The sequence below is a fragment of the Castor canadensis genome, chromosome 6, assembly GCF_047511655.1.
Source record: "Castor canadensis chromosome 6, mCasCan1.hap1v2, whole genome shotgun sequence".
In the NCBI taxonomy this organism is placed as follows: Eukaryota; Metazoa; Chordata; class Mammalia; order Rodentia; family Castoridae; genus Castor; species Castor canadensis.
Window position 1 is genome coordinate 156,614,875 of NC_133391.1, and position 26,022 is coordinate 156,640,896.

At 33.7% G+C, this 26,022-nt stretch overlaps 1 pseudogene; it reads right to left on the reverse strand.

Annotated features, from left to right (window-relative positions):
* Positions 1–21,727: 21,727 nt before the first annotated feature.
* On the reverse strand, positions 21,728–22,905 carry LOC141424309 (septin-7 pseudogene; annotated as a pseudogene).
* Between the last annotated feature and the right edge of the window lie 3,117 nt (positions 22,906–26,022).

Here is a 26,022-nt window from a genome sequence, read left to right on the forward strand (position 1 = left end):
TGTGGGCTTCATTGAGTCCTTTGGCATAGTTTATCTTCATTTTGTTGGAGTCTGGATCTGAGTTTCTGTTCTCTTCATTCCCCTCTGGTTCCTGTACTAATTTTTTGCTGTGGGGAAACTGGTTTCCCTGTTTTTTCTGTCTTCCCGTCATTGTCCTTGGTGTTATTACTGTCCCTGTACTGTGTGTAATTAAGTATTTTCTAGTTTGTAATAATAACAATGGTAATATTTAGAATGGAAGAGTGAGCTGAGATGGAAAGCAAGAAGTTAAAGAAAAGGGGAAAACAAATATACAGACAAGAGGGAGAAAGCAGAACAAGGTATCAGACAAGAGAGTTTCAAAGGTATAAACAGGGAGTGTTAGTGTACTAATTGACAGTAAGCTGAATAGACATTAGAGAGACAGAGAGAGGATTGAAAATCAAAGACAAAAAAATAAAAAATAAGTAAATGAAAGTAATATCTATATATAAAAATGAATTAAAATAAAATGGAAAATAGAAAATTAAAAAAAAAAAACCAAAAAACTTCCAAGTTTATATGCAATGCAGTTTCAGTCTTAATAATTTGGGTGTCCGTCTCAATCTCCAGTCCTGGAGTTGGTGCCTCAGATGTTGTTCTGTAGTTGTCTCATCAAAGGGGATGCATAAAGTAGAACAAAACTACACACTCACACACACACACACACACACAAAAGCCCCACCAAGTGTCCCCAGTTCAAATGCAATACAGTTTCAGTAAGTTTTTCGGCTTGCAGGTGTAATTCGGTTGTTCTCTCATCAAAGGTAGGGAGAAAAAGAAAAAAAAGCGTCTGGAGACAGTTCCTGAGAGTGGTATCTGCAACTGTGGCTTGCCTGCCTGCTGCTCTCGGCCTGTAGCTGGAGGCGTTATTTATGCAGATCTCTCGGGTGAGCTAGCATTCACCTGGTCCCACAGGCTTTGTTTGCTCAGAGTTCTCCTGTGCGGGAGCCTCTGCTACAGGCTTTCCCCTTTCCAAGCACTGGGAAAGGTGACACTGCCCCCGCCTTGTCAGGCCTGCGTGTTTATTTACAGTTCATGTGGGAGGTGGGTCTTCCCCCCTCTCCTCTGAAGTTTTCCTCCCACTGCCACTTTCAGAAGCTTTCCTGCTCCTGCTTACTGGGCAGTGCTGCTGCTCCTGCCGGCCACCATGTTTGTTTACAGTTCACGTGGGAAGTGGGTCTTCCCTCCTCTCACACGCTTCCCCGCTCCTGGTTGCTGGGTGCGCGCCCCGCTCCCGCCAGAGGCTCTCCGGCCCGCCCGGCTTGTTTATTTACAGTCCAGGGAAGGATTCCCTTCCCCCAATCTTCAGCACTCAGGGCGCTCCACCCTCTTTCCAGCGTGTCTTAACTGTTCTTATTGCTTATTACTCAGTTTCTCTTTTTTTTTTTTCCCAGGTGGAGGTCAGTCTGTCCAGGGGGCTATGCTGCTCTGGCCCAGGCTTGTCTGTGGGGCTACCGCAGTACCGTGAAGCTCACCTGGTCCACGTCTTCCCAAGCCGTATGAGTGCCAGCCACTGGCGGCCCCAGGGGCCCTCCTCGTTTCTCCGTTTAACGTGAAGTGGAGATTCTCTGCACCGGCTGGAGATGTGGAGGGGTCAAAGTTATGCCTTTTCTCGGTGATTATGCCTGCAAAGTGTGTCTCCAGTGTCTCTCCAAGATTTCACTATAGGAGGGTTGCTTTCTGCTTCCTACCTCTAGCCGCCATCTTGGAATTCCTCTGTATTACATTTCTAAAAGCATAAATGATCATTATGGTGAATGGTAAGATCACTTTAAAAACTTTCAAATGATTTAGAAAGATAACACTTTTAAACATTTATAAATAAAATATTTAGTCTAATGTTTTGAAGTGAAGCATAATGATACACAATATCTGAAACAAAAATAATAATAAAAATTGCTATAAACTTTCAATTGGTACCAGGTAATAAGTGAAATATGAATATAATTATAAAGATATGTGTGCTAGAAATATGAATAGTAACAATAAAAAATAATAGCATAAATAATATGGTAGTAAACTTTCAATTGGTTTGGAGTTGCTAACTAAATATCTAGTTTGAGCTATTTGTGTTCTTTTTAACATAAAAAATCAGGTAAGTATTTTAGAGACATGGAATTTGAAGCCTGAGACTTAAGCAATTTGATTCAAATAGCTCAATTTACAAGAAGAAGAATAACTCTTTTAATCCCTGTATCACTGGATTCATATTGACTCACATAACTTTATGTCAAAAATATAATAGAAACAAAAATTAAATAATTGTATGATTGTAAAATAATTTAAATTAATTTTGTTTTCTATTTCTATATATATTATGCTTCTTTCATTGTCTAAAACATTCTTATTAAGTGATACAAATTTTACTATTCTCATCGATGCTAATTTATAAAAGACTAAAGAATCAATATAATTTTCTCCATTGTAGACAGAACATTTTTCTTCAGCTTAGTCATTATGTACAAATTGGATGATACTCAGACAATACCCACACAAAGAAAAAATAAAAATAGTAATTTCAGTATCACAATTCTAATATAATAGTTATTTTAGAATTTAGTATCAGATATATTACATTTATCTTGTCTTTATAATGTAACAATTACAAAGAAAATATATTTACCTCGTGTACTTTATTTGCTTCTGATAAATATTTGGCTACTTATTGTGTGTCCTCATTCTGTTTTATTTGTAAAATACAAAGCAAGTAAATTGAAACCAAAATTTCAAATAAATAAACTATTCAAGAAGGAAAACAAATTTATAAGAGTGAAAGTCCAGTGTAAATATCACTATTGATTTTCAAAATCAACCAGTAGTAGCCTTTGTAGCTCACATATTTAACTTACAAAATATTTCTTTAAATATACAATATTCTCCACTTCCAAAGTCTTACATAACCTTAATAAGTAATAAATCATTACACTTAGTTTTTCTTCTGTTTTTTCAAGAAAAGGTTGAAGATTAGTAAGAAGGTAAAGAAAGAGTGGAGGCAAAAGGGAGAAGAAATGGATTGGGAGAAGAGAGGAGGAGGGTTGAGAGACAGAGAGGAAAGAATTGGTTAAAAGTACAAGAGTGAAAAGGAAGAATGAGACCTCATAAAGAGGAATCATATATGTCTTTAAACATTAGGAAATTTGTGGGAAGATAAAGATATTCAGTATCAGTGACATCAAAGGCTTTGAATTAGAGTGGGAACATATTGTCATTTGTTTCTTCTCTTAATCTTTTTGAAAAATTGATTTTATTTTATATTAAAATATCAATGTACTCACATTTTATTGATTACATTTTAATGTTATTCATTTCCTTTGATTTAGCTTGCATTATTGATCTATTCAACAGTCTGAAATATATGTATAATATTTGTACATTAGCATATTTTCTTGAATCATATGCATAAGTTCATATAATTTAATGTTAGTTTTCATTAAAAAATTTTCATATTTCTCTTATTTATTTTAATACTGTAGTTGTCTTTTGTTGCTGTTGTATTTCTGCCAGGTTCTTCATATTTTTATGGTTTACTGTAAACTAACCCAGAGTATATATAATCTGGACTGGTATGTTCCTGCAATTTCATTTTACCCACTTTAATTTATTTAATTTTACTTTATTCATTTAAGTTTATTTTTACCCTCATTTAATATCTATGGCTCTAAATTTCATTTTATATAGTATTATTATTTACTGACTTCTTTTTAGCCTAATGCTTTTCTTTGCTAGTTTTTAATCAGTTTTGTACAACTTTGACACTTCTTGAAGAAAATATGGATAAAGGTTCTTAAACCTGAACTTCATTACCTATAAGATATCAGCATGGTAAGACAAACTCTAATTTCATCTACCAAAGAGAATAGAAAAAGTATTACCAGCACAGTCACAAGAAATAACTTATCCTTACATTTTTCTTGACACCAGTTTCTGTAATATCAAATATATCTATGAATCTGTTCAGTGGAGCATGCTATAATTCCAACAGCTTATGACACAGACTTTGGGAGGGTCACAGTTAGAGACCAGTCCAGGTAACTGAAATAACTGAAGTAAAAAGGGATGGTTAGAGGCATTGCTCAAGACATAGAGCATTTGTCTAGCAAGTGCAAGGCCCTGAAACCAAACTGTAGTACCACCAAAAAATGTCTATAATTTATCATTTATTGAATGGTTGCTCCAGCAGTATGCCAGGCATTTTCTCCCTATCTTGATAATCTTTCTTAACTGTTAATGCTGGCGGTAATGTGGAATTAGAACTGAACAACCATTTAGGTAAGTGCAAGTGTAATCATTTTCCATGTATTTCACTTGAAATAAAGAAACAAGAGCTACATGTTATTTCACTTACCTGTAGGCAATAAAAATGGCTGCAATCAGCACAGCAACAATGGCTCACGCCTTTAATACTAGCTATTCAGGAGGCAGAGATCAGAAGGATCACAGTCCAAAGCCAATCCCAAACAACAAGTTTATGAGACCCTATTTCAAGAAAACCCATCATAAAAAAAAGTACTGGTTGAGTGGCTCAATGCCTAGGTCCTGAGTTCAAGCCCCAGCACCACAAAAAAAAAAAAAAAGAATGGCTACAATCAGACCAGCAGTGTTGTTTAAATTTGCTTGTTTTGAGAAATGTTACTGTGTGAAAAGAAATGAAGAAATCTAGAACATGAAATGAACACATCAACTGTGCTATTGTTTGGATCTTAAATAGACCAAAAGACCTTATTGTAAAGACCTTTATCATTATTTGGAGGTAATGAAAACCTTCACATGGTCATTGAGATGCTAGCTCCTTCCATTCTCTCTTTTACTTCCTGGCTGCTATTGGGTGAACAAGCCTTCTTCACCACATGCACCTGCCATACCATGATGGCTACAGCCTGGCCAAAGAGGTAAGGCCATGTAATTATGAGCTGTTATCCCTGAAACCATGAGCAAAAATAAGTCCTTTTTCTTTATGAGTTATTTATTTAAGCTTTTGTTACAAAGATGCAAAGCTGACTAATATAAACTGTGTGATAAAGAATTCGTGTTTTTGGCTTATCTTTAGCTTAAATATTTACTGTGTCTAGTCTACATTTTATATCACTTTTAAGTAGATGGCTCTAGAATTATAAAAAAAGCAATTTCATAGCCATGATTTGTTTTTAGGGAGGGTAGGATGGAGGCTCAGAGGAAAAAAAGAAAAGAGTAAAAGTCAATGCTGAGTAGTGTTCTTCCCAGTTCCCTCCAAGAGATTGAAGATCTGATCTCTCTGATAATGTTGGTGGTATCAAATAGATATGGACTCAGTTCTCAGGTCCCTTTCCACAAATCTCCCTAAACTGAAGAGAGCTATCTTGTCCCAGATGATAGGTCCTCATCAGGTTAACTCTGCATCCCATGTTTGTTTGAGCAGTCATAAATCTTTACTGAATCACAAATTATGAAGTATTGTTGATGTTCACACACATTCATTGGAGTAATTTTGGAAACAGTAATAGCAAGGAGGAAAGTAACCCTTGGCAAGCACTCTAACACTTGAGCCACACCCCCAGTCGTTGTCTTTTGGTCAGTTTTTCAGATAGGGTTTTATGCTACCTTTGGCTGAGGTGGCCTGAGATTGCATCCCCGTTCCTTCACTTCCAAAAATAGCTCAGATATAGATCTGTGCTACCACACTTGGTCCAGTAAAGTAATTCTTGAAATAATAAAGCTAGCTATGAATGCACACTATACACACCAAACTGGAATACAATTATACATTTGTGGAGAAATGAAAATGCTTATTGTAGAAATGGCATACATAAAAGAACAGACACTTTGTAATAATTACCAAATCAATTCAAGTTTCACAGTATGCAAAGCATTTGGCTGTTATGCACCAAAACCAAAAACTAAAAAGACAATATTCCATAGAACCTGAATAAAAATACAGAATCATTTGTTATCTCTAACCTTGGGATCTGCATGTCATTTGCTGTTGCACCAACCAATCACAGAAAACCTTAGAATACCTTAGCAGAAGTATCTTAAGCTTTTTCACCACAAGGAAGAATTATGAGAGCCAGTAAACTTAATTACACAACATTTTCTATCAAATATTTGAGGTAATGCACAACTCAGTATCAACTACTATTATAAAATTTCTTTCGTTTTTAATGAAAATGTAAGGAAACAATTAATTTAGCATGTTCCAAATCATATAATTTACTGTCTCATTTTCATAACTGATTGCCAATAGCAATATTTTTTCCAGAAAATACATGTATATTTCAAGGACTAAATTAAATTAGTGTTTACATTTTCTACAAGGAAACACGGGATCCCACATTCCTTTAAATAATTTTAACCGCACTTACCCTTTATTCTTTATGATATAAAGCCACTGTTTATTTGTTTTATTTCTTAAATGACTCTTTTATTTATCAGTATCTATTAGTTTTATCTCCTTGAGTTTGGTAGCACAAGTTCATATATCACCTTTTGGAAAATTAATATGATTCTAAATTTAAGCTACACTTATTAATATGATAAGTGATTAGCCTCAGGGTTGATTAACAATGAATGCTTCTTATTTGCCTGTAATTTAATGAAACATAATTAAATTTCTGCATTTAACTAGTGCAAAAGCCACTCAGCAACCTGTGGCTTATACTAACACTCATATATTATAAAGAGTCTGCTTGGTGCCAGCACTCTGGAGGCTGAGGCAGAACGATTGCAAGTTCAAAGCCAGCCTGAGTTGCATAACAGGATGATATCTCAAAAAGTAGAGTCTTCTTAAGGGCTGGTGACTTTCTCAGCCATTCAGATCCATTATCTTTGACTATGCGTACTCTCCCAGCTTTCTAAAATAAGACTAAGCCATTGGGGTCACTATTTTGAGTCTCTATTTCTATTTCCTGCTGGAGGGCAGGAAATATTTTTCTCTTTTTTCCCTATTTCTCCCACTTTTATCCTGCTGTATTAAACTTCTTTTCTAATGAACTCTTCCATTTTTACTAAAAATTTGAGTCTGCTTAGTCATTATTCAACTCCTATTCTGGGCAGTTCTTGTACAAATAAGCTCTGGTGGATCTGTGACTAAAGACTCTTCTCTTCAGTCCATGTCTTTTTATAGTCACTTCAAGAGTATTGAAAGCACATAAATATTTCAGAAGTAGACTTGGAACGGTCACACTCTAAATTCAACTGCTATTGTAAAACTTTTTTTATTGTTGTGCTGGGTGGGGGTGAATGTGGCATTTATGAATGTTCTTACAATATATCAAATATGTCATATAATTTCATTCCATCCATCATTCTCCTTTATCCCCCTTTCCCACCATTCCTGGAATAGTTTCACTTTTCCATTTAAATACATGTGTACATATGTATTTAGTAAGTCATGTGACAAATTTAAAGGCAAAGGGCTCTATGTACATTGAGGTCATCATGGAGTCAATGATGCAGGAAAAGGTGAAGAATCAGTCAAAAATTCAACCCACTGTGCATACACATAAGCAATAATAGCAACAACCAAAAAACCCAGCAAACCATGCTTACTGAATTTATACTTTCTCTTTGTTCTTAGTGCAATGGCAAATCCAGAGGTCTCTTGATGCGCTAGTGCTAGATACACATTTTGGAATCTCTTTTTGAACTAGTCTCTTCCATTTTCTAAGAAGATGAAGTATATAAAACTCAGATAACAGGCATTTATATTATTTTTGATGATAAAAGGTTAACTTTTTCAATTACCTTTTTATAAAAACGTACTGCAGTTCATTGTTTATTTTATAAAAATAGGTATCAGAAATTCATTCATAACCACCATTTATTGGAACATATGACTGTAATGATCTACATGGTAGATATTCTTTCTCTGTCCATTAGGATACTTTATGGAAGGTCACAAGGCATAAGAAATATGAGGAGTGCAAATACTGATAGGAAGGACAACTGTGCTGTATTTTGAACATGAGTAGTTGGGAAAGATTTGTCCATAGGAAATTCAATCTGATTTGTAATTGGAAAAAAAAGACAAATATGTATCATATTTAGATTTTAAAAATATAATATTCCAATATAAGTAATATTTATGTGTAACTTTAACAGAATATAGACAATATGGTTGATTAAAATAATTAAGGTGGAAGTTTTTAGTGGCATGTTTTAAAGAAGTGATAGTGGAAGAGGTGTGAAACCTGTAGTCATAGGGTCATTAAAGGGGCATAAATAACATGATTTTGTGACTGACCAGGAAAGTGAGGTGGAGGATTAATTCAAGTATGTTCTTCTTGTTTAAACTTAACTAAAAATAAATGCAACTAGGAGACCAAGTTTGGGTACACATAATAAGATTAAGAAAGATTAGAAAATGGTGTCCTATTCTTCATGGATGTTCAAGTAGACATTTGTATAAGCTTTCTGACATGTGCATCTAGACTTCTGGAGAATGATTGCAACTGAGGATATAGATTATGGAGTCATGTGCATAAAAGTTCACAAAAGCAAAAATAAAGTAGATGAGGTGCAAGAAGATATACCATTTGGGTAGAAAGGTGAGATTCACAGAAAAGCCTGAAGAACATTAACTTTTAAAAACACAGAATGAAAATGTGGTACGTTATCAAAATCAAGAAAAATACAGAGGAATGGTAATTAATATTATTATAGTTAATTTATCCATATACCTTCTTGCCCTGTATTCACTTCAGATCAAAGACAAAAAAATTATAAAGCTAACCTATATTTGTTAAAATATCAATCCTAATTTATCTTTTGACTATTTTGGGTCCTGAAAAATTCTTCTCTTCCTAGTTGTTAAGACATGGTTTCCCAGCTTAGAAGAAATGTAGGTAGTCTCATTTGGTCAGTGTTAAACATTTTATCCATTGCTACATAATCGCAACTTATCAATGATGTGGGTATTAGAGTATGTAGTGAACTACTTTTTTTCATCAAGGATTCTACCTTTTGCTTAGGTTACATTATAAGCTTTGAAAGGCAATAGACTTTTACAATGATTAGTACTCTAGAGAATACATTCTTAGTGTATTCATTCTTCTTAGCTTTCTGTGCATATTCAGGGTACTGTTTAATTCTGGCTAAATTCCACAGGGTATTTCACTTTGATAAATATGGGATTTGTAGAGCATTCATTCTTCATGATATGAAGTTTTCAATTCCTCTAAAAGTATGACAGGCTACATGCCATATTCAGATGCTAAGGGTCTAAATGCACCCATTGATAAGTCCTTCATCATATAAGTTAAAGAAATCTGTGGTAAAGTAAGATAAAGAAATCTGTGGTATGACTTGAATGTGTCCTTTCAATGTTTCTGTGTTCAAAACTTAATTCCCAAATTCATGTATTAATGATGTTTAAGTGGGGCTTGGAATTGAAATTAATATTATATGAATTCATGAGAACAGAGCTTCTTCTATGACACTGGTGACTTTATAAGCAGAGGAAGAGAGACATGAGCTGGTGTACTTTATCTGTCCCATGTGTTCTGATGCTGTAAAAAGATCATCATCAGATGCTGAACAGATGTGGACTCCAAGTTCCTGTATTCCCTAGCCTTAAGGATTGACTAGCTCTATTTTTATAAATTATGCAATCCATTGTATTCAGTTAACAACAGAATGTGTATGAAGAAAATTGAAGTATTAATTTAACCACTCAGAAACAAACTTGTTTTGGTTTCATAAAGAGATAATAAAATTACTAAATTATTTTCAATTTTTAAATTTTCTTCAGTGTCTAATTTAGTACATTTCATTGGACCTAAGACCAGACAGATTTTGATTATTGATGGCTATATCTGATTTATTTTCCCTGTCTTGCCTGTTAGTCTCTGTGTTTTACTGTTAGTAGAATTTCATTATATAGTCCACAAAACATTGATGAATATCAACATTCTCTAGTCCCAAATTCAAGTTGCAAGATTCAAGAAGTTCCCTGTCAGAGCTTGTATATTGATGTCCAATGCTCCAAACACACAAACCCCCTCAATTAAACACAATGGGAATCCAATTATCAAATTTTCATATATAAAAAAATTTTAAATTTAATTTCTCCTTATCATGTTTTTCTACTTATATGGCTATGCTTTGAATTTTTAATTTTATTTTTTATACATTTCCCTTTTAAATAGTGTACTTAGTGTATTCTTTGGCACTAGACTTATTTTTTAAAAGTTCCCTCCAACCCTCTGACCAAGGGAGAAAACAGAACCATGCTCACTATTCATATACCTAACAAAAAAAAAGTTATCCTCTCTGTTGTAGATTTTCAACCATTACTTAAATTTCCTAACAATAAGTACTGTGTAGTGTATGCTTTCTATTTTGCAGGAGTTATTTCTATTTTTGCATTGCTGTCCCATTACATTAATACAATAGCTATATATGTTTGGTGATATCTTTCCCCTTACTTTAGAGAACTACCCCATGAACACGAACATTAAATTGCTTGCTAAATGCAATCAAGATAATAACTGAGTCATAATTTGAACCATATTTCATTATCTTGAATTATAGGAAATGATATCTCTTCCTACATTTAAATAAAAGTATATTTAGTATCAATTACCTCAAGAACTGATAAAAATTACCCTTCCTGTATTATGGGTCTGGGTGTACTCTTTATCACTTTAAATTGGATCATTACTTGGACTTAATTCACATAATCTATACCATCTTTACCATTCTGAAATTTTACAAAATAAATGAGACACATTTTTGAAACTTCCCTGACTTATTGAGTTAATTTGTACTTAGAATTCTTTTGACATAGAGGTCATCCAAGCTCCTTGATCAATGAGCCTTTCAATTTCAATGTGCAAGTATTCTCCCACTTATATATTCTCCATTGTCACCCATGTGCGCATGCTATATTCATTTATACAAATGTTAAAAGAATGCTAGATTAACATCACTATTTTGTATTTGTTCTTGATTAAACACTGATTCTATCACTACTTCTTTGTATCTATCACTGTTATTAATAAGTATAAAAATAATTTTAATTTCCAAATAGTCATGTGCAGCTGTTCTACAAGCTCATAAAGATGGAGTTGACAAGGTGGAGATTACGAATGTCAGAAGTTATTTTTCCTTTCTAGAAAATGCATTATTCACTTTATCAAATATGCCCTGAATACTTCATCTGATTGTGAGTGCATCAGAAGACAAAGAGACACAGTAACATCATCACGAGTTGATGAACAAATTGCCAACATGCTTTGCTCCTATGGAAGAAGACGATTTGTAGGAAATAACAATTGCCAAATATTTTTTGTGTACTTCTAGGAGCTTATTTTCTCTTTTATTGATGAGAAAACCAAAAGAAATGGAAATGGTAAATTTCAAAGGGAAAATAAACTAATACCTTTCCTTATTAGTTTGTGTTCTATTTCTCACATTTTTGATCTTCAAGGATTTGCAATGTCACTGGACACTTACTTCACCAAATTCTTATATTCCCATTGTCAGTTTGTGCTCTTTTGAGGGCAATAAAACCTATTTTGTAAAGCAAACAGGAACAAAAGTAAACAATTAGATAATTAGTTGAGTGAAAATGGATACAATCCAACTGCTTAACATTAGTACAGAAAATAAGAAGATGTGGGTAGGAGAAATGAGAATAAAAAAGAAACAAGTAATAAATTTTCAAACTGTACTAAAATAAAGCAGGTATGCTTATTATTATGCCAGCTATTTAAAATTATATGAAGCCACACAACTGTAGCCAACTTCTCTTTGACAAAGGCGTTAAAAGTATACGATGGAGAAATAGCAGCCTCCTCAACAAAAACTGTCGGGAAAACTGGTTAGCAGTCTGCAAAAAACTGAAACTAGATCCATGTTTATCACCCTATACCAGTATTAACTCAAAATGGATCAAAGACCTTAATATCAGACCCCAAACTCTAAAGTTGGTACAGGAAAGAGTAGGAAATACTCTGGAGTTAATAGATACAGGCAAGAACTTTCTCAATGGAACCCCAGCAGCTCAGCAACTAAGAGATAGCATAGACAAATGGGACTTCATAAAAGTAAAAAGCTTCTGCTCAACAAAAGAAATGGTCTCCAAACTGAAGAGACCACCCACAGAGTGGGAGAAAATACTGCCAGCTACACATCAAAGGACTGATAACCAGAATATATAGGGAACTCAAAAAACTAAATTCTCACAAAATTAATGAACCAATAAAGAAATGGGCAAGTGAACTAAACAGAGCTTTCTCAAAAGAAGAAATTCAAATGGCCAAAAAACACATGCAAAAAATGTTCACCATCCCTAGCAATAAAGGAAATGCAAATTAAAACCACACTAAAATTCCACCTCACCCCTGTTAGAATAGCCATCATTAGCAACACCACTAACAACAGGTGTTGGCAAGGATGAGGTGAAAAAGGAACCTTCTTACACTGCTGGTGGGAATGTAAACTAGTACAACCACTCTGGAAAAAAATTTAGAGGCTACTTAAAAATCTAAACATTGATCTACCATATGATCCAGCAATATCACTCTTGGGGATATACCCAAAAGACTGTGACACAGGTTACTCCAGAGGCACCTGCACACCCATGATTATTGCAGCACTATACACAGTAGCCAAGTTATGGAAACAGCCAAGATGACCACTACTGACGAATGGATTAAGAACATGTGGTATTTATACACTATGGAATTTTATGCAGCCATGAAGAAAAACGAAATGTTATCATTCGCAGGTAAATGGATGGAATTGGAGAACATCATTCTGAGCGAGGTTAGCCTGGCCCAAAAGCCTGGCCCTCTTATATGAACATTAGATCAAGGGCAAACACAACAAGGGAATTGGACTTTGATCACATGATAAAGCGAGAACACACAAGGAAGGTATGAGGATAGGTAAGACACCCAAAAAACTAGATAGCATTTGTTGTCCTCAATGCAGAGAAACTAAAGCAGATACCTTAAAAGCAACTGAGGCCAATAGGAGAAGGGGACCAGGGAATAGAGAAAAGGTTAGTTTGAGAAGAATTAACTTAGAAGTTAACACACATATACAGGAAATCAATGCATCTCAACTCCCTGTACAGCTATTCTTACCTCAACTAGCAAAAACCGTTGGTCTGTCCTATTATTGCTTATACTCTCTCTTCAACAAAATTAGAGATAAGAGCAGAATAGTTTCTGCCGGGTAGTGAGGGGTAAGGGGGGGTAAAAGAGGGAGGGTGTGGTAAGTGAGGGGGCGGGGAGAAGAGGGGAGAAATGGTGCAAACAATGTATGCACATATGAATAAAATAAAAATTAAAAAATAAATAAAATTGTATGCACATATAAATGATCTTTGTCTGCATATTACTATTTAGATTACATAAATGCTTTCAAAATAGCTATTGCCAAATTTATGGTTATGATTTAAAAACATTTCAGAGACTGCCATGATTATATTTTAGTTAAACAAAAAGGATGAAGAGAATATTTTAAAGAACATGGAAGAATAAAATACTGAATTTCAAAGTATTCTATAGATTCTTCAGTATTCATACACTTAAGATGTATGTAATTTTGTATCCCACAGAATCTCTATGATTCTTTTCATGATTTTAAAATTATATGTGTTTTCTAAAGATAGATTTATCATAGAAATAAATGTCGTTTAGCCACAAACAATAAATGTGACTCAAACACTAGAAACTTAGGCCGTTTCAGAAAGATGTGCTGGTAAATGCAATGCACTGTCAACAGACCGTGTTGCAAAATATGCCCTTCTTTACCTCGAAATTGTAAACTCTACACAATAAGCTTACTCTATGAAGCATAATATTTTTTCATGCTCAGTTATAAAATAGATTCTGACATTGTGCACACAATTCTTTGAGTTAAGGAAGTGATTATCCTTGTACAGATTTAAAAAAGGAGAAAAGAATCAAAGAATAATGCAATGCAAACAATCAAAGGAAGCAGACAGGTAAAAACATCAATTGTGTTTCTTTTTTTTATTATTATTATTCATATGTGCGTACAAGGCTTGGTTCATTTCTCCCCCCTGCCCCCACCCCCTCCCTTACCACCCACTCAACCCCTCCCTCTCCCCCCCAATACCCAGCAGAAACTATTTTGCCCTTATTTCTAATTTTGTTGTAGAGAGTGTATAAGCAATAATAGGAAGGAAGAAGGGTTTTTGCTGGTTGAGATAAGGATAGCTATACAGGGCATTGACTCACATTGATTTCCTGTGCGTGGGTGTTACCTTCTAGGTTAATTCTTTTTGATCTAACCTTTTCTCTAGTACCTGTTCCCCTTTTCCTACTGGCCTCAGTTGCTTTTAAGGTATCTGCTTTAGTTTCTCTGCGTTGAGGGCAACAAATGCTATCTAGTTTTTTAGATGTCTTACCTATCCTCACCCCTCCCTTGTGTGCTCTCGCTTTTATCATGTGCTCATAGTCCAATCCCCTTGTTGTGTTTACCCTTGATCTAATGTCCACATATGAGGGAGAACATACGATTTTTGGTCTTTTGGGCCAGGCTAATCTCACTCAGAATACAGTCAATGCAGTTCATGAAATCCTAGATTTAAGGGTATGTAAAGATTAAACATTAAATTTCAGAAAGTCCATAATTTATTTCATAGTGTTTCTGTTTTTATAATCCACTGATATGTTATTTTGTCATAAAATCAATAATAGCATACTTGCCTTACGGTTTTGGTCCAGAAAAATACTGGAAGCAGGTAAAAAACATAAAAATGGTTATTTTGACAACGGACTTATTCTTGTTGCTCTTATCCACATTCATCCAAATAGATTTTTTTCTGGAGCTGGCACATGTACCAGTTTCATTTACAGTGATTCTCTTTGAAAAAAAATGTTCTGAGCCAACTCTAGATTATTAAAATTCAAATAATTTAAAAGATAGGGGTTTTTATTATTAATGCACCTGTCATGAAAAAATGCTCACTTGGTATTTTGAATATTATTTCTTATGCATAAGATGTTCTCAGATAACAGGCAGTTGGTTGTTATTTCTTGTAACACATTTATCGTGTCCTTCCTGTGACTTCTCTTGGCACCGATTTTACTTGGTTTGCTCACCTGGGAAACTGACTCAGTGATGATGATTTGTGTGAAGATATTTTAACTGAACAAACTGAGTCAGGGATGGGAAAGCCAGGACTGAGCAATGGAAGAGCTGCTATGAAGTCTGATAGAGAATTCAACTGTTTCAATAGGATTCTTTTGGAATGGGGTTGCTCTGGTGCTTCACAGCCTGGTAGCATGTCGTGATAGGTAGTAATTTCATGCTGGGAGGACACAGAACTATACTAAAAAACCTAAACTTAAGTCGAGAGCCACTCCCAGAAATGAAAGAGCCTGAAACTCGTTAGTCTCCAACATTCCAGAAGCCATGGTGGTGAATTAAGGACCTGAGCATAAGTTTATACAAAAATTTTATTTAAAGCTTATAATAAATATTTAAGTATGATTCACAAATCTGTTTATTGTAATATCTGTGTTTATACTATAAATGTAATCAAAGTAATTGGAAATTCTGGATTAATGAGCATTCCTTTGGAAAAATCTGTTTCAGTAATAGGTAGTCATATTTTTCCCGATGTAACAAAGGTCAGCATAAGAACACCATATTTGAAACATAATTCTAGCTCTGTCTTTATCTCACTGTTGAACTAGGATTTTCTTAATACTTCTGAATATGAAATTTACATTTATAAATAGTGAAAAATTCTGTACTTTCTGTTTCTACAAGCTTTCCAGGAATATAGTTCAACTCAATTAGTGTTTATTGAACGAATATATAAATCTTCCTTTGTCCATTCATTGTATTATCAATGTGAGAAAATAGCTATGAATTTGTTGCTAAATGTGGGCTGTTGCATCCTTATACATTCACACTTTTTCACTGGTAATTTTTATCCCAGAGAATTAGAAAAGGAAAAATTGTGAATGGATTTTAAACAAATAGCAATCAAATTTAGTCCTAATTAGTGGTCACTTTAAATGTTCTTTCTGAATAAATAAAGAAGAAAGTACACAAATGAGATTTGGTAATTAACTGGTTGTCTGTAACCTTATTTATTTAAAGCACACATTAGCATTAATAATAAAAGTTGTTTGAGTTAAATTATACATGTTTAAATCTGAACAGACTATTGAAATTATTTAGTGTAAATGTCAACTTCGGCGGTTGTGAAATATAAAATTTAAAGAAGTCGAAAGTGGTTTATTCAAAAACATTGATGGTTTGTCTGCAGTTAAAAACTAAAGGGAGGGAAATTACTCTACCTTTTAATTCTGCATATATAAATATCTTATTAAAATAGAAGTAAATTCTTTATTTTCCATTTTATTCCTTGTATTCCTTTCTTACATTAATCTGTTTGGATTCTGCACAAATTTGTTTTTTACCTTTTAATGATGTTACATTTCAGTCCATATAATATAAATAGTTAGATTTCATAAACATTTTAGTCCAATGTACAAAAACTTCATTATACATATAACCTATTCACATATATTAATGACTTTATTTTAATTTTTTTCTTTGCTATTGAAAATATACTTTCTGTTTCGTAAGACACATTTTTCCTTGTCTCTATGTCTCACAGTTTATGTTACTGGTTAATTGAACTGCAGTTTTATGAACGTTTATCCTTTAAAGTACAAAATTAATTTTATGTATACCTACCCATATATCTACTATCTTCTTTATCATAGTTTGTTACATTTTACTTGTGATTTAAATGGATTTTAGTTGCATATTCATAATGACCATCTTCAAATTGTTTTCCAAGAAGGTTTTATGAATAGTAAATTCTGCTATATAACTATAAATTCATCATATTATTTGTGATTTTACTTTTAAATCAACAGGTCTTTATTTTATTCCCTAGTTTGTCCTCTGTGACTTCTAATATACATTAAACTATGGTTTCACAGTCTCATCTTTTAAATAGGTCATATTGAAGAGATATTTTCATACATTCTGCTTCACCTTTTTATGTTGCATTCAGTGCAATCTCAGTATGGTGGGTTGTATGCTCATAAGCTCTCAGTGATGCCTTTGATTTTTCCATTTAACTAGCTTTATTTCTTTTTTTGTGGGTGCTTTTGGTACGAAACTTTCAATTTTTGTTCATATGGTGAGTTTGATTATCTGTCAAAATCTCTTGTAACACTCTAGGAAATCACCAAGCAGGAGTAAATTTTACATTTAAATTTTAGTTTTTTGCAAGGAGAAGCAGATGTAAATTGAAATACCTGAAATACCATTGTTTTTAAGTAACCTGGGCACTGAGAGCCTATGGAAAGGTATTGATGATTGCCATATCATAAGTCTGTGGTAGTAGACACAGTTTTTCCTATTCCAGCATTGTTTTACATTACATTAGAGGTACATCATGTCAGTGAATGTCTAATTCAAATCACTGTGAAACACAAATGCAAGAGTCTGTCAGCTTCAAAGGTGTTATATTTTTTATTTAATTTTTACAGTCAATATAATTTTCCACTTTGCTAGAAGTGATGATTAACCTGGTTGATTTCTCATATAATTATTTAAAATCAATATTAATGAAAGTTAAAAAATTCTGGAACTATTCATACCAATATAAGATATACTTTGAAATTAATTTTTATTTTTAAGACTTGGAAAATGGTATATAATCAATCCATTTGATTAATTCATAAAAAGTGTTATTTTTATCTGGAAGTTAAATTTGTGGTATAGTCTTTTCTATGAGAAGTCAGTGTTTATACTTTGCAGAATTATATGATTGTTACTGTTACAACAATATTTTTTCAAAAATGCTATGAATTTTATCTTACAAAGATAAAATTTCTTGAATGATCTTTAGTTTTACAATGAGTTCTTTACACATTATTGCACCCTGTGAGCTTTGTAGAGAATTAATGAACTGCTAGAATGCGCAAGGGTTTAGTCTACATGCTAATAATTATTCATATATGGAGAAATTACTGTGTTCAAGAATTGGGTATTGCACTGAAGATACAGACAAAAGAAACACAAACCTATACTCTGAGTTCATGGAACATTAGTCTTCTAGAGCTTTTAAAAAACGATAGCATAAACACCATTAATTCTCAGGTGAAAGTCAGGTGAGAATAGTACTGTTTCTCAATTAATATGTGTAACCAGTCAGAGAGAAATTATTCTGTCTAATGTTCTGATCTATGAGTCACATAGAAGCTGTCTAATATTGATGCATTTCCACTTTCCAAAGAAATAATGATGCTATTTGAAATATCATGCCACTCCTGAAATGTAAAAAATATTGGAGCTTTGTAAGTTTGCCTTTCTGACCCCCATCTATAGTACTGTTTCAAGGAGAAAGAAAGGAAGGGAAGGAAAGAGAGAACCCATTATGTAATATATTAAGCAGGATATTGCAAAAAAAATAACTCTACCATTTGATTAAATACAGTTAATGGAAAAAGACTACGTATCAGAAAAAAAGAATTTAAATATCATTAATGTATTTAATATATTAAATTTGTTTGATGTATCAAATGTATTTAATGTATTAAGTTACAGGAATTAACTATAAAGGGATCTGGGGTGAAGTGGGTAGATCTTGATTTCTGTCTTAGTTATGTATACACACAGTCCTTTTTTACAACTAGCAGTCCCAGGTAGAAAAATCTAGTGAGTTACAGCATATCTATTTTCAAGAATATCATGCAAGGCATACTAATGTAGCCTATCTAACCCATGATTATGTATGTTTGTAGTGTGAAGGAAGTGTCTATAATCACATTACTCACTAAACTATTGTTCTGTCATTTGAAAAAGTCATATGCTACTGCTATACTTCTAGACTACAGCCAAGCACTATAGTACTATTGACCATAGAATTAAATATTGTACTAACCTGAATAGAATATAGAAATAAATATTTATTAAGTACAATATTAGGAAATCAAAATAAAATGAGGAAGTGTAGTTATTTGCATATCTTAGTTTGTTCAAATGTTCTCTTTTTGATTCTTTGCCAATATTTTATATGAACATTATACAGATAAGGAAAGTATCAATGACAGAGTCTGTTGATTCTTTCCTAAATTATTTTAGCATTAAGGCCATTAAAAACTTCATGACTATAGCAAAAATAACAAATTGCCTTTCTTTTAAAGCATTTAGGATTATAGTTCATAAATAAAATTAAATTATTGAAAAATTAATATATACAAGGCACTAGGCTAACCACTAAAGTGAGAGAATTGTGAATAAAGCTCAGAGTCTTGCCATTGAGCATAAATAACACAAGAAGAGTAATAATCATGTGAGGCACAATAGAATAATTGTCATAAATGAAATACAAATAAAGTGAGGTGCTAGAGAGTTCAGATGAGAAGAGATGTGTAAACTGGTGGCTTTTGTAGTAGAATGGAGAGAGTGTGGATGAGGCTGTCTGTGGACAGTGCATAACTGCACTAGGGAACACAGGGAGTGTTCAGGCAATGGCAAGTGCTCAGCTTGAAAGAAGTACCTGATTGCATGTTCAAAAAGATGATAAGAAAGACATAGGCCTTTTGAGTTTATTTCATAAAGATCCCTTAAGTGCCCCCTGAATAGTTTTACTTCATTAGATAGGCTTTAATCTGCAACCTACTAAAACCAAAAGAACACTTACAGTCCTGTACATGTGAGCTATCTTAAAGCTATCATGTGGCCATGATTTCAAATATCTACATATCTAATTAAGTTGAACAAATATTAATAGGAATGTATGTACATGAATCTTTCCATTTTATTGATATTTAAAATCAATTTCTTTATTTTTCATCTTTTGAGCATTGTGCTTTATTTAAATCCATCAGCTCAAATTAAACAAAAGCATTGGCATTTGAAATTATCAGTTTTTGTATCTGCTTGGATCACTAAATTTAAAATAAGTGAACATAGTAAAACACTTGATCTTAAGAGAAGAGAAATTTCATTAGGTTCTTTCTAGTTTTTTTTTAAATGCATCAGTTTCCAAGAACTTGAGAGTGTATCTAATTCAAATAGTTTGATATTGTTCTTATGAGAAATAAACATATTGAGAAAAAGTAATGGATAGAGCAGCTTACATTAGAAAACTAGCACATAAGCATTCTGAATGAGATAAACATAACAGATGTCATTGTGGAGGAGGAAAATTCAAGTTGAAAAGTTTCTTCACAACCATATTGTACTCTTCTTTAGGCTGCATTAAAGAGATACTTTGTATTATAATTACCTTAGGCAAGCATAGTTTGGGTCTTCTTATGGCAATTTATGCTCAATGAAAACTTTCCAGAGTTCTTTTATTTTGGAATGTGCTGTAAATAAACCACCAGAACATGAATGTACAATAGTAAAATGTTTTCTTGTATTAAATTGAAGTCATATGTTTAATAATAAACAAAGTAAGGAGGTACTTAGAGCTGTTGCTTTTTAAGTACAGAACACCTTAGAATATTCAAGGCATCTTAAACTCCATCAAGAACAATATATCAAACATATCATACTTGAATTCACTTCCTCCATCACTTCCCCATCGGGACAGAGAGGGGTATAGGAGAATGATGGAGGGGGTGAATTCAAGAATGATATATTTGTTTTATTGTAAGAACTTTTGTAAATGCCACAATGTACCTCCATCCACAAAAAAGAAAAAAAAAGAACGTGACCAAAAATAATTTTGTCATGTTGTTAAATCTATCATTATCATTGGTGCAAACTGTTCAAATGGATCTAGCAAATACTGATATCCAAACTGGCATACTGGCAACTAATACATAACTGGTGGTCAATAAAGAGTTTAAAAGATCTTAAGTCAGGTTACAACAAGGACACCTCCATACTCACATTTATTGCAGCATTATTCATTAAAGTTAAGCTATGGAAGCAGCCAAGATGCCCTACTACCAATGAATGGATTAAGAAAATGTGGTATTTATATGCAATGGAATTTTATTCAGCCAGAGAATAATGAAATTTTGTTCTTTCCAGGTAAATGGGTGGAATTGGAAAACATCATCTTCAGTGAAGTTAGCCAGGTTCAGAAGGTCAAAAGACACATGCTTTTTCTCATATGTGGAATACAGACCTAATACAAATACAGCAACCTTATGAAAAACAGGTTACACTAAGGGGAGGATAAAAGAAGGATATGATTGATGTACTTCTTTTTAAAGAATGAATATAGAATTTTTAAGCCTGTTGAAACCACCACAACCAGGGAACTAAGGTAGAAAGAAGAAAAACAGAGGACATGGGTTTATAATACATACACACGCACACACATATATACATACACACACACACACACACACACACACACACACACACACACACACACACACATATATATGGAAATGTCACAAGGAAACTTCCTGTGTAGCTAACTTAAACCTACAAAAGTGTCAGATATCTTTTTTTTTCATGTACAAATATTGGAGAAATAGAGGGTGGAACAGGTCCTGCCTGGGGGGTGGGTTACTTGTGGGAGGGAGGGGAAAGTGGGAAAAGGATGTAGGATGATGAATACGATGAAAATACTGTGTACACATGTATGCAAATGGAAACTGGTACCTGTTAAATTTATTCCAGGAATTGGGGGGTGGGGAGGAGAAAGGACCATGGTGGAGGGGGTGAATCCAAGTATGAAATCTTTGCTACATTGTAAATGCTACAATGTACCCTCATCCACCACAGCAATAAAAATAAAGATCTTTCCCTTCTACTTGTTCTTTTCCAAGTGTCTGCTATTCCAAAATACGTTTTCTTTCTCCTCCTCAAATTGATAATAGTTTTCCTCCATTTCTTTGTGTTGTGCTTCCAAATTCTTTTACATTTATTCATGATGATGTTGGAGCCAGCTTCAGAGTCTTTCAATGTTTGAACAGTTTTTCTTTGACCTTCATCTCAAGCACCTGCTCCATCTCCATTTCCTTTGTCTTGGCTACATGCTCCATTCTTTCTTCTTCCATTGCTGCCACAGGGCTCTTAATAAACTTCACTTTATTCTTGTTATCAACTCCATTGTAATTCCCAGCTGCCAGTTCTCTGCTTCTGTACTTCTCATGGCGTACATTATTAGTAATATCATACATCCTACATGTATGTTCTTATCAACATACTCCTCAGAATTGTAAACTTACAGTGTTCATCATTTTCAACTTCAGCCACACCCCAAGGATATTGCATTCCTCTGATCTTTTCTCCATTAATTTCAGTGATATTGCTATTACCTACCACAGAAAGAGATGAATAGCACTTTATCTTTGTACTTAGCTGTTTTGTTCTTCATTGTCTATTCCGAGAAATTCATATATTTTTATTTTATGTTCTGGGATTTTTCCCATCACCTGTTTTTTGAACTGCTGGCATTTCTCTAGAGTGAATGTGTCTGGAATACAAATGTGACTAATATGGTAATTAGTGGGATAATATTCACTTTTTCATGTAAATGTTTCATAAACTCAATATCCAGTGGTTTAAGATCATGTCCTGAAGATGCAGAGAAGTATTAATAGCACTGCACCCTGTTATCAAGCGTCTGATTGAGATTCTGTGTTTAGGTAATGTCAAATTTACTACTGACATAGCCAGTCACTATTGTCTACTGCATTTTCTGTTCCCAGGGTATTGTGAGCTGGAATTGAACACTGCCTTCTTTGATTAAAATTGGATTTTCCAGTGTGCACAGTCTTTTTTACTCTATGGAAAGGATTAGAATACTCTAGAGAATACAAATGTATGAAGAATAATGATTTGATTAATAGCGACTTTTCCAGTCCAAATTCACCTAATACCATAATTGTGAATTCAAACATTCTTTTGACTGATTTTTCTGTATACATGATTTGGGAGATTGGCAAATTCCACATATTCTTCAAAGTTCTTCTGTTGTGCCATGGTGTTGTGTTCCTAAAAATCATTTTTTAGATCTTATAAAATGTAATAGCTCTATAGATATGTTTGCTTTGGTATAACATCATAATTTTATTTAATAAACCTTGAGTACATTAAAAAATTCTATTTTGCTTTTCCAAAAAGGCATTATGACTTTCAAGTAGAAAAAATAATAAAAATAGGTTTCTGTAAACAGCATTGGTTATGTTTTGATAGAAAAATTTTATGGAAATATTGGTCCATTTAAATTTTTATAATTATTGACATCCTTTAATATATAATCATATTAAAAGTTGCTTTTTCAAACCAATAACATATGAGAAATTGAATTGATTTTCTAATGTTATTAGCTGTAAGTGTACCAATAACTACAAAGAACACTGGTTATCCATGGCATGATATAGCAGTAGAGATTATATAAGATACACCATCAGATACTCCTAATCGGATACTTATAGACGATACCTCAGGGCATTTTAATCGCATCGAGAAGTACAATGGCATTGTCTGATATAAGCTTGGTTATCTGTTTGCCATGGCTCCCATAACAAAATACCACAGGCTATAAGGAACAAATTACAGGAATTTATTTTGTCATAGGGTCCAGGCACCATCATGTCAGTCTCTTTTCAGATCTTTCTTCCTGGTCTTGAGATGATCACTTTATGTTTATTTGTTCACATTATATTATTGGTGTCTGAGTTCAAGCATAGGTAATCTTATAAGAGAGAAGTAGATGGAATTTTAAAAGAAAAAAGAGAGAATATGGTATAAATAATTCTTCCAAATTGGAACACTTACATTCAAATTCATTGTTTGTTTCATTGTCAGGGGTATTGAAGACAGAATTCAGACTTGAAAAATCACTGGATAGACTCAATAAGCACTAAAAATTGCAAAATTCAAAGTTGAGGTTTAGTTACAGCCAAAGGAAACAGGCTAAAATCAGCAAGGTAGAGGAGTGCAGAGTGGAGTTCAGGAGAAACCAGGGTTGCCCTACCTACTGCTTTCTCCTAGCAGAGTTGCATGAACAGCACAGATATCTCACGGAAATGTTCATGGCATTGCTGACCAGTGAAGCTCACATAAACCTTAGTGTTCAGAGTTTGTATTGAGGATTATTTACACATAGGTTACAATGCCCAGATGACTGACCACAGCCAATAAGACCCAATCCATCAAGTCAAGTGGTCAAGCTAATATAGCATGACAGAAAGCCTCCCACATACAAAACTGGCATTCACCATAAGTAACATACCTCAGGTTCACAAAAATACTTTTACCAGAGAAGATCCCACAAGAACTCATGGCTCATCTCCCAGGTGCTGGAAATAGGGTCAATCTTGGAAATGTGCAGTTTGAACTACATCTTTTCTTCTTAAGTAGGTAGGCTTTCTGATGTTATCCTGCTCTTCTTCCATATGATATTCTGGGAAGAACGAGGCAGACACCTTTTTTCCTTCCATTTACAAATCAGTCTTTTAAAGTAGAAGTACATGTATACATCCTGCCACATAAAGTCTTTTACTTTGAGCTTGATAATATCATTGTGTAACAATTGTGGGTGGCCTAATCTGGGAATAAGCATACTGTAAAAGCATTTCTTACTCCTGCCCGTATTAGTGTTCTAGGGTTGCCATAACAAAACACCAGGGACTGGGTGTCTTAAAGAATAAAAATTCATTTTCTTATAGTTCTAGAAACTACAAGTCTTAGAGAAAAGATTTGGGTAGGTTTGGCTTAGCTTGAAAAGGCTCTGTCCTTGGACAGTAAAACCATCTTCCTCTTTTATCTTCACATGTTTTTCATTCTGTGTGTGCATTTCTGTGTTCTAATCTCCTCTGCAAGTAAACACAAAGTTCATCTTAGATAAAGGCCCTCCCCAATGACATCATTTCCTCTTCAAAGACCCTAACTCCAAATATAGTCATATTCTGAGGGGTTTATACTTCAAAAGAAGAATTTTGGTGGGGCACAATTCTATTATGCTACTTGTGACTTATTTGTTTTCCATTATTTGTGAATACTGGCTTGGACATTAATATTACTTTGAATAGTGATGTGTTACCAAATATTTTGAAGGTAAGGGCTTCAGAAATGTTAGAGTGACTGGATTTTTTTCTGGACTCACAAACCTGTCATTTTGTAAGCAGGAGTCTAAGCTAGTCAACCAGAGAAGCAGAGATAAGTAGGTGGAACAAAACTCTGGCACCCAGAATCTCAGTTCACAACTAGCTGAGGATCAAATACCTGAACAAAATCAGAGAAGGCCACAGGAACTACTAACATTTGAGGCTCATCCTAAATTACTGAGAAGCAAACTCATGGCATAAATAAATATTTATTCAGTGTATGTGTATCTTCATGGTGTTTGTGTCTTTGTGAGTGTGTATGTGTGTGCAAAGGTTTTTTGAAAAAGATTGCTGTAGAAAAGGCATACCGAAAAAGAGAGGCATTGCCAAACACACTCCTTACTGGGTTGAGAGTGGGAAGGTTGCAAAGCATATGTAAATGTAACTGTATCTTTGGCTATATTATTTCTCCCATTATCAATAATGATTTGGATTTTTCATACGTGTAAATGTGAGTACTAGTTTTTTATAAGGCAAACAACACTGCTCTTTTAGTCACTTAAATTTGTTAGTTATATGAGATCAAAGCCTCAAATTTGCTTCCCTAAACAATTTGTTATAATGGTAATCATCATGAAAAGAACAGTAATTAACATTTAAGTTTTATCAATGAATCTTTTTCACTCTGCCTAGCCATTACATAGTGATTAAAATAATTTTTGGCACATTGTTCTTATTTAAAATTTTCTTTATCTTTTTGTGATTCTTTTCAATAAAAGTGAATATTTCTTAGGACTGGAGGTATAGCTCAGTGGTAGAACAGTTGTGTAGCATGTGTGGGGACCGGGATTCTGTCCCCAACACAGAGAAAGTAAACCTAAATAACTAAATTTTCCCATGTGACACACAGTTTCAGTGTCTGTGTTGCTAACTAGAAAGCACTGTTCAAATAACTTCAGATTCCTCTTAGTTCATGGATATAATCAGGTTATGGGAAAACAGGAAAACAAACTTTTAGGTATCATTGTGAGCCATTCATTTTGATCCC